At 41.0% G+C, this 13406-nt stretch overlaps 1 long non-coding RNA gene across 1 annotated transcript in view; it reads left to right on the forward strand.

Moving 5' to 3' along the window:
* LOC102551804 (uncharacterized) overlaps nt 1-10925 on the forward strand; it is a 33388-nt gene extending 22463 nt beyond the window's left edge. Inside the window, exons 3-4 of the long non-coding RNA XR_001839095.3 lie at nt 10298-10462; nt 10572-10925. This is a non-coding gene — a long non-coding RNA (uncharacterized LOC102551804). The remainder of the gene's footprint in view (nt 1-10297; nt 10463-10571) is intronic.
* Nucleotides 10926-13406: the final 2481 nt, after the last annotated feature.

Below are 13406 nucleotides of genomic sequence, written 5' to 3' on the forward strand. Positions count from 1 at the left end.
TCTTTCCTGTTTCTTTCTGCAGGCACTCAGCGCTATGAGTTTTCCTCTTAGCACAGCTTTCATTGTGTCCCATAAGTTTGAGTATGTTGTATCTTCATTTTCATTAAATTCTAAAAAGCTTTTAATTTCTTTCTTTATTTCTTCCTTGACCAGGTTATCATTGAGTAGAGCATTGTTCAATTTCCACGTATATGTGGGCATTCTTCCCTTATTGTTATTGAAGACCAGTTTTAGGCCGTGGTGGTCCGATAGCACGCATGGGATTATTTCTATCTTTCTGTACCTGTTGAGGCCCGTTTTTTGACCAATTATATGGTCAATTTTGGAGAAAGTACCATGAGGAGCTGAGAAGAAGGTATATCCTTTTGCTTTAGGATAGAATGTTCTATAAATATCCGTTAAGTCCATTTGGCTCATGACTTCTCTTAGTCTGTCTACATCACTGTTTAATTTCTGTTTCCATGATCTGTCCATTGATGAGAGTGGGGTGTTGAAATCTCCCACTATTATTGTGTGAGGTGCAATGTGTGTTTTGAGCTTTAGTAAGGTTTCTTTTACATATGTAGGTGCCCTTGTATTTGGGGCATAGATATTTAGGATTGAGAGTTCATCTTGGTTGATTTTTCCTTTGATGAATATGAAGTGTCCTTCCTTATCTTTTTTGATGACTTTTAGTTGGAAATTGATTTTATTTGATATTAGAATGGCTACTCCAGCTTGCTTCTTCTGACCATTTGCTTGGAAAGTTGTTTTCCAGCCTTTCACTCTGAGGTAGTGTCTGTCTTTGTCTCTGAGGTGTGTTTCCTGTAGGCAGCAGAATGCAGGGTCCTCGTTGCGTATCCAGTTTGTTAATCTATGTCTTTTTATTGGGGAGTTAAGGCCATTGATATTGAGAGATATTAAGGAATAGTGATTATTGCTTCCCGTTATATTCATATTTGATGTGAGGTTATGTTTGTGTGCTTTCATTCTCTTTGTTTTGTTGCCAAGACGATTAGTTTCTTGCTTCTTCTAGGGTATAGCTTGCCTCCTTATGTTGGGCTTTACCATTTATTATCCTTTGTAGTGCTGGATTTGTAGAAAGATATTGTGTAAATTTGGTTTTGTCATGGAATATCTTGGTTTCTCCATCAATGTTAATTGAGAGTTTTGCTGGATACAGTAATCTGGGCTGGCATTTGTGTTCTCTTAGGGTCTGTATAACATCAGTCCAGGATCTTCTGGCCTTCATAGTTTCTGGCGAGAAGTCTGGTGTGATTCTGATAGGTCTCCCTTTATATGTTACTTGACCTTTTTCCCTTACTGCTTTTAATATTCTTTCTTTATTTTGTGCGTTTGGTGTTTTGACAATTATGTGACGGGAGGTGTTTCTTTTCTGGTCCAATCTATTTGGAGTTCTGTAGGCTTCCTGTATGTCTATGGGTATCTCTTTTTTTAGGTTAGGGAAGTTTTCTTCTATGATTTTGTTGAAGATATTTACTGGTCCTTTGAGCTGGGAGTCTTCACTCTCTTCTATACCTATTATCCTTAGGTTTGATCTTCTCATTGAGTCCTGGATTTCCTGTATGTTTTGGACCAGTAGCTTTTTCCGCTTTACATTATCTTTGACAGTTGAGTCAATGATTTCTATGGAATCTTCTGCTCCTGAGATTCTCTCTTCCATCTCTTGTATTCTGTTGGTGAAGCTTGTATCTACAGCTCCTTGTCTCTTCTTTTGGTTTTCTATATCCAGGGTTGTTTCCATGTGTTCTTTCTTGATTACTTCTATTTCCATTTTTAATTCCTTCAACTGTTTGATTGTGTTTTCCTGGAATTCTTTCAGGGATTTTTGCGATTCCTCTCTGTAGGCTTTTACTTGTTTATTAATGTTTTCCTGTGCTTCCCTAAGTGTGTTCAGGTCTTTCCTGAAGTCCTCCAGCATCATGATCAAATATGATTTTGAAACTAGATCTTGCTTTTCTGGTGTGTTTGGATATTCCATGTTTGTTTTGGTGGGAGAATTGGGCTCCGATGATGGCATGTAGTCTTGGTTTCTGTTGCTTGGGTTCCTGCGCTTGCCTCTCGCCATCAGATTATCTCTAGTGTTACTTTGTTCTGCTATTTCTGACAGTGGCTAGACTGTCCTATAAGCCTGTGTGTCAGGAGTGCTGTATACCTGTTTTCCTCTCTTTCAGTCAGTTATGGGGACAGAGTGTTCTGCTTTCGGGCGTGTAGTTTTTCCTCTCTACAGGTCTTCAGCTGTTCCTGTGGGCCTGTGTCTTGAGTTCACCAGGCAGCTTTCTTGCAGCAGAAAATTTGGTCTTACCTGTGGTCCCGAGGCTCAGGTTTGCTCGTGGGGTGCTGTTCAGGGGCTCTCTGCAGCGGCAGCAACCAGGAAGACCTGTGCCGCCCCTTCCGGGAGCTTCAGTGCACCAGGGTTCCAGATGGTCTTTGGCTTTTTCCTCTGGCGTCCGAGATGTGTGTGCAGGGAGCAGTCTCTTCTGGTTTCCCAGGCCTGTCTGCCTCTCTGAAGGTTTAGCTCTCCCTCCCACGGGATTTGGGTGCAGAGAACTGTTTATCCGGTCTGTTTCCTTCAGGGTCCGGCGGTGTCTCCGGCAGGGGTCCTGCCGCTCCTGGGCCCTCCCCCACGGGAGCCCAGAGGCCTTATACAGTTTCCTCTTGGGCCAGGGATGTGGGCAGGGGTGAGCAGTGTTGGTGGTCTCTTCCGCTCTGCAGCCTCAGGAGTGCCCACCTGACCAGGCGGTTGGGTCTCTCTCTCACCGGGTCTGGGAGCAGAGAGCTGCTGCGGGCCGGGATCCGCGGGTGTGGGACTTCCGGTAAACACAGAACGTGCCCGGTTCTAGAGAAATTCTGCTTCCGTGTGTCCCAAGCTCACCAGGCAGCTTTCTTGCAGCAGAAAATTTGGTCTTACCTGTGGTCCCGAGGCTCAAGTTCGCTCGTGGGGTGCTGCCCAGGGGCTCTCTGCAGCGGCAGCAACCAGGAAGACCTGTGCCACCCCTTCCGGGAGCTTCAGTGCACCAGGGTTCCAGATGGTCTTTGGCTTTTTCCTCTGGCGTCCGAGATGTGTGTGCAGGGAGCAGTCTCTTCTGGTTTCCCAGGCCTGTCTGCCTCTCTGAAGGTTTAGCTCTCCCTCCCACGGGATTTGGGTGCAGAGAACTGTTTATCCGGTCTGTTTCCTTCAGGGTCCGGCGGTGTCTGTGGCAGGGGTCCTGCCGCTCCTGGGCCCTCCCCCACGGGAGCCCAGAGGTCTTATACAGTTTCCTCTTGGGCCAGGGATGTGGGCAGGGGTGAGCAGTGTTGGTGGTCTCTTCCGCTCTGCAGCCTCAGGAGTGCCCACCTGACCAGGCGGTTGGGTCTCTCTCTCACCGGGTCTGGGAGCAGAGAGCTGCTGCGGGCCGGGATCCGCGGGTCAGTGAATTCTTTATTTAGCTCTGAACCCCATTTTTTACTAGGGTTATTTGTCTCCCTGCAGTCTAACTTTGTGAGTTCTTTGTATATTTTGGATATAAGCCCTCTATCAGTTGTAGGATTGGTAATGATCTTTTCCCAATCTGTTGGTTGCCGTTTTGTCCTAACAACAGTGTCCTTTGCCTTACAGAAGCTTTGCAGTTTTATGAGATCCCATTTGTCGATTCTTGATCTTAGAGCATAAGCCATTGGTGTTTTGTTCAGGAAATTTTCTCCAGTGCCCATGTGTTCGAGATGCTACCCACTTTTCCTTCTATTAGTTTGAGTATATCTGGTTTGATGTGGAGGTCCTTTATCCACTTGGACTTAAGCTTTGTACAGGGTGATAAGAATGGATAGTTCTTCATTCTTCTGCATGCTGACCTCCAGTTGAATCAGCACCATTTGCTGAAAATGCTATCTTTTTTCCATTGGATGGTTTTGGCTCCTTTGTCAAAAATCAAGTGACCATAGGGGTGTGGGTTCATTTCTGGGTCTTCAATTCTATTCCACTGTTCTATCTGTCTGTCTCTGTACCAATACCATGCAGTTTTTATCACTATTGCTCTGTAATACTGCTTGAGTTCAGGGATAGTGATTCCCCCAGAAGTCCTTTTATTGTTGAGGATAGTTTTAGCTATCCTGGGTTTTTGTTATTACAGATGAATTCTCAAATTGTTCTGGCTAACTCTATGAAGAATTGGGTTGGAATTTTGATGGGGATTGCATTAAATCTGTAGATTGCTTTTGGTAAAAATGGTCATTTTTACTATGTTAATCCTGCCAATCTATGAGCATGGGAGATCTTTCCATATTTTGAGATCTTCTTCAATTTCAAGTTTGGGTATGTTGCACCTTCATTTTCATTAAATTCTAAGAAGTCTTTCATTTCTTTCTTTATTTCTTCCTTGACCAGGTTATCATTGAGTAGAGCATTATTCAACTTCCATGCATATGTGGGCATTCTCTCCTTATTGTTATTGAAGACCAGCTTTAGCCCATGGTGGTCTGATAGGATGCATGGGATTATTTCTATCTTTCTGTATCTGTTGAGGCCTGTTTTATGACTGATTATATGGTCAATTTTGGACAAAGTACCGTGAGGTGGTTAAATAAAGGTATATCCTTTTATTTTAGGATAGAATCTTCTATAAATATCTGTGAAATCCATTTGGTTCATGACTTCTCTTAGTCTATTTCTCTGTTTAATTTCTATTTCCATGATCTGTCCATTGATGAGAGTGGGGTGTTGAATTCTCCTACTATTATTGTGGGAGGTGCAATGTGTGCTTTGAGCTCTAGTAAGGTTTCTTTTATGTATGTAGGTGCCCTTGTATTTAGAGCATAGATATTTAGGATTGAGAGTTCATCTTGGTGGATTTTTCCTTTGATGAATATGAAGCATCCTTCTTTATCTATTGTGGTTACTTTTGGTTGAAAATCGATTTTATTCGATATTAGAATGGCTACTCCAGCTTGCTTCTTCAGGCCATTTGCTTGGAAAGTTGTTTTCCAGACTTTTACTCTGAGTTCGTGTCTGTCTTTCTCTGAGGTGTGTTTCCTGTAGGCAGCAAAATGTTGGTTCCTCATTGCATATCCACTTTGTTAATCTGTGTCTTTTTATGGGGAATTGACTCCATTGATGTTGAAAAATATTAAGGAATAGTGATTGTTGCATCCTGTTATATTAGTGTTTGGATGTGAGATTATGTTTGTGCTTGTCTTCTCTTTGTTTTGTTGCAACACGATTAGTTTCTTGCTTATTCTAGGGTGTAGCTTGCCTCCTTGGGTTTGGCTTTACCATTTATTATCCTTTGTAGGGTTGTGTTTGTAGAAAGATATTGTGTAAATTTGGTTTTGTCATGGAATATCTTGGTTTCTCCATCTATGTTAATTGAGAGTTTTGCTGGACACAGTAACCTGGGCTGCCATTTGTGTTCTCTTAGGGTCTGTATGACATCTGTCCAGGAGCTTCTGGCTTTCATAGTCTCTGGTGACAAGTCTGGTGTAGTTCTGATAGGTCTGCCTTTATATTGTTACTTGACCTTTTTCCCTTACTGCTTTTAATATTCTTTCTTTGTTTTGTGCATTTGGTGTTTTGACTATTATGTGAAGGGAGGAGTTTCTTTTCTGGTCCAATCTATTTGCAGTTCTGTAGGCTTCTTGTATGTTTATGAGCATCTCTTTCATTAAGTTAGGCAAGTTTTTTGCTATGATTTTGTTGAAGATACTTACTGGTCCTTTGAGTTGTGAGTCTTCACTCTCTTCTATACCTATTATCCTTAGGTTTGATCTTCTCATTGTGTCCTGGATTTCCTGTTTGTTTTGGGCCAGTATCTTTTTCCGTTTTACATTATCTTTGACAGTTGTGTCGATGATTTCTATGGAACCTTCTGCTCCTGAGATTATCTCTTCTATCTCTTGCATTCTATTGTGATGCTTGTATCTACAGCTCCTTGTCTCTTCCTTTGGTTTTCTATATCCAGGGTTGTCTACCTTCATGCTTTCTTTATTGCTTCTATTTCCATTTTTAATTCCTTCACCTGTTTGTGTTTTCCTGGAATTCTTTCAGGGCTTTTTGCATTTCCTCTCTATAGGCTTCTGCTTGTTTATTTGTTTTCCTGCATTTCTCTAAGGGAGTTCTTTATGTATTTCTTGAAGTCCTCCATCATCATGATCAAATGTGATTTTAAATCTCGATCTTGCTTTTCTGGTGTGTTTGGATATTGAGTGTTTGCTTTGGTGGGAGAGTTGGACTCTGATAATGCCATGTAGTCTTGGTTTCTGTTGCTTGGGTTCCAGTGCTTGCCTCTTGCCATCACGTTGTCTCTGGTGTTACCTTGTTCTGCTATTTCTGACAGTGGTTAGAACGTTCTTTAGGCCTGTGTGTCAGGAATGCTGTAGACCTGTTTTCCTGTTCTCTTTCAGCCAGTTATTGGAACAGAGTGTCCTGTCTACTGGTCTTCAGGTGTTCCTGTGGGTGTGAGTCCTGAGTCCACCAGGCAGGTCACTTGGAGCAGAAAAGTTGGTCTTACCTCTGGTCTCAGGCCTGGAGTCACTTCTCAGAGCCAGGTTGCAGCTCTCCGTGAGGGCAGCAACCAGAAGGACCTGCCCCGCCTTCCCTCGGGAACCTGTGCACAGAGGGCCCAGATGGTGCTAAGTGTTTTCCTCTAGATTCAGAAATGTGAACAGAGAGTAGTCTCTCCTCTGGCTTCCCAGGTGTGTCTGCCCCTCTGAAGGTCTAGCTCTCCCTCCCACAGAATTTGGGTGCGGGGAGCTGTTTGACCAGGTCCCTTCAGATCCAGGCAGTGTCTGGACTGCAGCGTTCTTCCTGTTCCCAGAGGCCCTATATAGTTTCCTCTTGGGCCAGGGATGTGGGCAGGGGTGGGCAGTGCTGGCAGTCTCTCCTGCCCTGCAGTCTCAGGAGTGCCTGGCGGTGACCTCTCTCTCCCATGGGGTTTGGGAGCAGGGAGCTGTGGGCCGGGATCAGCGAGGTTCAGGCCCCAGCTAGAGTGTTTGGGAGACTTCTAATGATGGTGTCTATTTCTTTAGGTGTTATGGGGCTGTTAATATAGTTTACCTGATCTTGATTTAATTTAGTAACATAGCACATAGTAAATGATGTCTAGAAATCATCCATTTCATTGAGATTTTCCAGTTTTGTGGAGTGTGGGCTTTTGAAGTAAGACCTAATGATTCTTTGAACTTTCTCAGTGTCTGTTGTTAAATCTTCCTTTTCATTGCTTATTTTATTTATTTGGATACTGTCTGTCTCTGTGTCTCTTGATTAGTTTGGCTAAGGGTTTGTCTATCTTTTTGATTTTGTCAAAAACCCAGCTCTTGGTTTCCTTGATTCCTTGTGTTATTTTGTTTCTGATTTATTTCAGCCATGATTTTAATCATTCCCTGCTTTCTACTCCACTTTGGTGTGCTTGCTCCTTTTTTTCTAGATTTTTTGGGTGTACTTTTAAATGGTTGATATGAGGACTTTCAAATTTCTTTATGGAGGCAACTTAATGCTATGGAATTTCCTCTTAGCACTGCTTTCTTTGTATTCCATAAATTTGGTATGTTGTGCCTTGATTTTCATTGAACTCTAGAACATCTTTAATTTCTTTATTTCTTCCCTGACCAAGATATCACTTAGTAAAGAGTTGTTCAATTTCCATGAGGGTATAGGCTTTCTGATTTCTGTTGTTGAGGTAGCACTTTAATCTATGTTGGTCTGATAAAATACAATGTATCGACTTTGTTGTATCTGTTGAGGCTTGCATTGTGACCAATTATATGGTCAATTTTGGAGGTTCTGTGAGGTGATGAGAAGGTATATTCTTATATGTTTGGGTAAGATATTCTATAGATGTCTATTAGGTACGTTTGATTAATAATGTCTGTTATTTCTCTGTTTTAGTCTTTAATCTTTGTCTAGATGACCTGTTAATTAGTGAGAGTGGCGTTTTGACATCTCCCTCTTTTTATGTGTGGGGTTCAATGTGGGATTTAAGCTATAGCAATGTTTCTTTTACAAATGTAGGTACCCTTATGTTTGGAGTATAGATGTACAGAACTGAGATATCATCTTGGTAGACTTTTCTGTTGATGGGTATGAAGTGTCCTTCCCTGTCTCTTATAATTAATTTTGGTTGAAAGTCTATTTTATTAGACATTAGAAAAGCTACTCCAGCTTAGTTCTTGGGTCTGCTTGCTGGAAAAAAATTTTTCCAGCCCGTTACTCTGATTTGATGGCTGTCTTTACTCCTGAGATGTGTTTCTAGCATGTAGCAGAATGGTGGGTCCTGTTTTTGCATCCATTCTCTTAGCCTGTGTCTTTATTTGGGGAATTGAGTCCACTGATGCTGAGAGATATTACTAGTGATTGTTATTTCATTTTTGTGGTGGTGGTGGTGGTGGTGGTGGTGATGATGGTGATGGTGGTGATGGTGGTGGTGGTGGTGATGTTAGTGGTGTGTGTGTGTGTATACTTGTGTGTACTTTCCTTGTATTTGCTGGTTTGGAAATACATATTGCTTGTGTTTGCTTGGATATACTAAACATCCTTGGGTTGTAGTTTTCCTTCTAGTATTTTCTGTGGGGCTGGATTTATGAATACTGTTTGAACTTGCCTATCTTAAAATACCTTGTTTTCTCTATCTATGGTGATCGAGACTTGTACTGGGTATAGTGGTCTATGTTGGCAATTGTGGATTTTTTTTAGAGGTTGCAAGATATCTGACCAGGCTCTTCTAGCTTTTAGATTCTCTGTTGAGAAGCCGGGTATAATTCTGATAGGCCTGCCTTTGTATGTTACCTGAGCTTTTCCCCAAGCCTCTTTTTTTTTTTTTTTTTTTTGGTTCTTTTTTTCGGAGCTGGGGATCGAACCCAGGGCCTTGCGCTTCCTAGGTAAGCGCTCTACCACTGAGCTAAATCCCCAGCCCCTCCAAGCCTCTTTTAATATCCTTTCCTTGTTCTGTATGTTTTGTTTTATTATGTGGTAGGAAGTTTTTTGTTTCTGGTCCAGTCTAATTGGTGTTCTTTAAGTTTCTCCTATGTTTATAGGCATCTCTTTCTTTAGGTTGGGAAAATTTCCTTCTATGTTTTTTTTCCTTTTTGAGAATTTTTTCTGGGTCTTGGACCTGAGACTCTTCACCTTCTTTTATTTATATTATTCTTAGGTTAGGTCTTGTCACGGTATCCAAGGTTTTAGCTGGATGTTTTGTGTCAGGATTTTTTTATTTAACATTTTGACTAATTTATCAATTTCTTGTACATCTTCTATACCTGAGATTCTCTCTTTTATGTCCTGTATTCTGTTGGTGATCCTAGCAGCTGTTGGTACAGTTCTCTTCCCTATGTTTTCAAACTCCAGGATTTCCTCTGTTTGTATTTTCTTTGTTGCTTCTATTTCCCCTTTCAGGTCTTGCACAGTTTTATGTATTTCCTTCACCTGTTAAATTTTACTTTCCTGTATGATTTTAAGGGATTTGTTTCATCCTGAAAGACCTCTGTTTGATTGTATATTTCTGTATTTCAGGGATTTATTTATTTCCTCTTTAAAGGTCTCTATCGTTTTTACAAGATTGGATTTAAGGTCATTTTCCTGTGTTTCGGTTATTAGGATATTCAGGGCTTGCTGTAGTTGGGTAGCTTTGCTTTGGAGGTGTCATATTTCCCTGGCTTTTGTTGATTGTGTTCTTTCCAGGGCCTTTAGCCATCTGGTTTTGATGACTGGATGTTCTTGTTGTAGTATTGGGAAGGAGGAGAACCAAGATGGTACTGGTGTGGAAGGCCTCTGATGGTTATCTTGGGCTGTATGGTTCCAGACGTGCAGGTCTCTATGATTCAGAAGCCTCAGGTCCAATGAAGGTGGGTGGAGACATTGCAGAAGAGTGGAGGTTCCCTGGGATAGGAGACTGCTCAGGGCAGCTTGGCTTGCCCCAGGGTTCTCAGAAAGCAGGGAAGGTAGGTGGACAAAGGTGTCTAAGGTCTGATGAAGGTTGGGGAGAGGAAGCAGAGGAATGGAAAAAGAATTTTCAAATTTTTAAATTGGTTCAAGAAGGAAGAGAGATTACCCCCATTTAGGCAAGATTAAAGGTAAAAATGACACAAATGACAACTGTACCAATTGATGGGCCTGAGTGCCCTTACTCAATCCTCCTTTAACTATGTCTCTATTGCCTGAAAATGACACTGAAGCATGTGCCATGGCAGAAAAGAGGAATTGTTTATCAATTCTTCCCAGGCGTTTTGATATTTCCTATACAATTTTAGCAAATTAAAATGTTTATTAGGGATTAGATATGGATATAATGAAAGATTTTTAAAAGATTTTTTTTTGCTTCCTATGATCTAGCATTCTCATAACTCTCTGTTTGGAGCAATGACACACAGTGGCTGCCATATGATTCTTGTACAACATTTTGTTCAAATGGTTGTCAGCCCTTCCCAATCTCTTCGATGCTAAATGTGGCTTGCAAACAAAGCTCATGAAAAAAAAATGGACAACTAGGACTAAGGGGTAGGTAATCCTGGAAATGCCCTGTATGAAATGCCGACAGGAAGTTGTGATAGGTACCCATAGATTATCAGTTGTATAATAAAGCTCCTACTATGTTCCCACATTTTAGGGGCATATCCAAGGCTGCCTGGATAAAACTGATACAGCATCTGATACTGGAGTCCAGCTCTACTGAGTTCAGATCTTGAGGAGGGGTACAGTTGAAGAAGGAAGAATGGAGACACTCACAGGGATGTGCTGATCACACTGTCTTCTCTCAGAGAGGACATATTTTATTTATATTTTCAGCACTGAAACAAATAGGTACAGGAAAGCATGTGTTGCATGGGTTTTACATAACCAATTTCCAAGAACTTTCAAGATCACATTACAATGTTCTTAAAACTTTCTACCCACATTCTCCTAACATGTCCTGCCAACCTGACACTAGTTCTACTTCTATAAAAATTAAACAAGGTTCATCTGAGCTTTATGCTGATTCCATTGTGAGGCTCAAAAATGCTATTGAGAAATAAGTAAAATGGGATCAAATTCAAGTTATTATTAAAACAGCTGAATTTTGATGTTTGTCTAGGTTAGGGTTTCACTGCTGTGAACAGACACCATGACCAAGGCCACTCTTATAAGGACATTTAATTGGGGCTGGCTTACAGGTTCAGAGGTTCAGTCCATTATCATCAAGGCAGGAACATGGTGGCATCCAGACAGGGTGCAGGCACAGCTGAGAATTCTACTTCTTCATCTGAAGGCTGCTAGAATAATACTGGCATACAGACAACTAGGATGAGTGTCTTAAAGCCCACATCCACGGTGACACAACTACTCCAACAGAGCCATACCTTCTAATAGTGCCATTCCCTTGGCCAAGCATATACAAACCATACCACCAGTGCAGATGCCAAGGATTAATCAGGCCTCACAGAAAAATAAGAAATGTTATGGACTTTCTAAATTATATAGAAAAATGGAGACCTAAAACACAGAACAAAATTATCTGCTTTAGAAATCTGTACTGTTCAAAGACATGTGCCTGCAAAATATTACAATTGCCACCAACCTGGTCACTTAAACTATATAAATTGCCCTTATAACAAATAAATACTTCAAAGAGTTCATGGTTTATGCCTTAAATCCAAGAAAACACTGGGCAATCTAAATATAAGGACAGCTATGCTGGTCTAGCAACTATATCAATATCAACCAAGAGCTGAGAAATGGATTAAGGCCATCCACAGAAATTAAAGTGTTAAATCCCAAAGCACTAATATCTGTGCTAGCTTCATATTGTAATCCATCTATTCTTTATTATAAGCTGGTATACACACACACACACACACACACACACACACACACACACACACTCACACACACAGAGTGCTGTTGTTGACATTTCTTGCTCTAAAGATACTGCCGTTTCCCCTCTTCAATGTACCTGTTAGTTACACACAAGAAATTGTGGACTTCTCCTAGCAGGAATAGTGGGACTTTTATTTAGTCACAGTAGTTTACCCATGAAAGGAATCAAAGTTCATACAGAAGTCATATAAACAATGATTAGGCAGTGAAATTGCTGTCATGGAAAAAGTGCTTTTAGAGGACTGAGTTAGCCAGAGTCAAGCTAACACCATGAAATACTGCAAACTGTCAGTTTGGGAGACTAGGCCTAAATTTCTGTTTTCCCAAAATGGAAAAGTCCAGGAAAAAAATATCCCTCATGGGCAGCCCATCAGGAGCTGTCAGAAGCTGCCCCACCACCTAACTTGAGCCAAATATAGTTAATCAGCAAAGGTCCTCCAAATCTGCCGGAGCTATAACCAATTACAAAAGCAGCTATACCCCTGGAGATAGAGCCAAACAATCAAGGGAAAGAAAAGTATATCGCCCACTTCTACCCTAACAGGCTTTTAATTGACCCTGAAAAGCCACACCTCTACCTTCCATCCTGATGTATGGTAGACCCCTGCATGCTGGTTCTACAGAATAAATGTTCTTTGCTATTGCATACAGTTTGAGTCTACAGCATCATTCTTCGTGAATCACTTTGACTGAAGCCATCTAGGAAAGGCTATGGCAAGAAAATGAGTTGTGTTAAGATGGCCCACCATCTTGCATGACTGTGACGCAGAGTCCTGAGAAAATTCATGCCAGTATTGTTTCTTGCTGCGGACATGTCTTTCCTGCCAGGATTACATAGCCTAATGATTCCTGGCCATCAGTCCACCCTAATGGGCAAATTTCCTGCAGGTCAACATGAAGATGAATTTTCATGAATTAATGTTGTTTAGAAGAATTAATGACTTCATAGAATTCCTAGTTTGATTCAAATAATTTTAGGAAGAATGTTTAAGGAGATGGTTTTAATTATTTTGCCAAAAAAAATGAATAAAGTTAGAATCAAGAATAAAATGTGCCCCCTCTTCATACAGTAGTTGAATAAAGGCTGCATAATAAGGAATGCAATGAGATATTCTAAAGTGCACTATGAATTGAAATAGGCTTGAGACAGATTTTTAATTAAGGAACAACATTCATTCCAGGTCATATTCAAGGATGAAGCCACAGGTGTGCAGTATGATAAAGCAAGGCCATGTGAAACTGTTGTTTGAACTTATGAGCTTATAAAATGCTTTGAACTTATTGTCAACATCCTGCAACTCCCCTTTTGTGTAACATTTTTTCTGTGAAGTAACTTTTCCTTAGAGAACCATTTGTACAAAAAACTATAAAAAGCTCAAACAAGGGCTAGAGAGATGGCTCAGAGGTTAAGAGCACTGACTGCTCTTCCAGAGGTCCTGGGTTCAAATCCCAGCAACCACGTGGTGACTCACAACCATCTGTAATGAGATCTGATGCCCTCTTCTGTGTCTGAAGACAGCTACAGTGTACTGTAGAAAGAAAGAAATCTAATAAAATAATAATAATAATAATAATAATAATAATAATA

The sequence above is a fragment of the Rattus norvegicus genome, chromosome 7 (genome assembly GCF_036323735.1).
Source record: "Rattus norvegicus strain BN/NHsdMcwi chromosome 7, GRCr8, whole genome shotgun sequence".
In the NCBI taxonomy this organism is placed as follows: Eukaryota; Metazoa; Chordata; class Mammalia; order Rodentia; family Muridae; genus Rattus; species Rattus norvegicus.